Source organism: Arachis duranensis, chromosome 5 (assembly GCF_000817695.3).
Source record: "Arachis duranensis cultivar V14167 chromosome 5, aradu.V14167.gnm2.J7QH, whole genome shotgun sequence".
In the NCBI taxonomy this organism is placed as follows: Eukaryota; Viridiplantae; Streptophyta; class Magnoliopsida; order Fabales; family Fabaceae; genus Arachis; species Arachis duranensis.
Window position 1 is genome coordinate 47,291,181 of NC_029776.3, and position 915 is coordinate 47,292,095.

Sequence of the window (915 nt, forward strand, 5' to 3'; positions counted from 1 at the left end):
CAATCTCTGAATCAGATTTTTGCTCAGGACCCTCAATTTCAACCAGAAAATACCTGAAATCACAGAAAAACACACAAACTCATAGTAAAGTCTAGAAAAGTGAATTTTAACTAAAAACTAATAAAAATATACTAAAAACTAACTAGATCATACTAAAAACATACTAAAAACAATGCCAAAAAGCGTACAAATTATCCGCTCATCAAGAACCTACTGATTTTCTGGCATAGTTCTTACAAATTGCTGACACAGTACGTGATAAAGAGGTGGATCAGGATGTCTACAGACTATTACTGTTTCCATTTGCTGTAAAAGATCAAGCTAAGAGGTGGTTGAATAACCAACCCATAGCAAGCATAAAAACATGGCGACAGTTATCAGACAAATTCCTGAATCAATTTTACCCTCCAAAAAGGATGACACAGCTAAGGCTGGACATCCAAGGCTTTAAACAAGAGGATAATGAATCCCATTTTAATGCCTGGGAGAGGTATAGAGGTATGCTAAGAAAATGCCCCTCTGAAATGTTTTCAGAGTGAGTACAGTTAGACATCTTCTACTATGGGCTTACAGAAAAAGCTCATATGTCTCTAGACCACTCAGCTGGTGGATCTATACATATGAGGAAGACGATTGAAGAAGCTCAAGAGCTTATAGATACTATTGCTAGAAATCAACATTTGTACTCTAGCAATGAGTCCTCTACAAAAGAAGAAGTTATGGCAGTAGCCACTGATCCTACTCCTCAAGAACAGATGGTTGAGCTTAATCAGCAATTACACTTGATGACAAAACAGTTAGCATAATTTAAAGAGATGCTCCAAGAAACTAAAATTGCTAACAAGAACATAGAATCACAGTTGAATCAGGCAAAACAGCAGTTATCTAAACAGATAACAGAAGAATGCCAAGCAG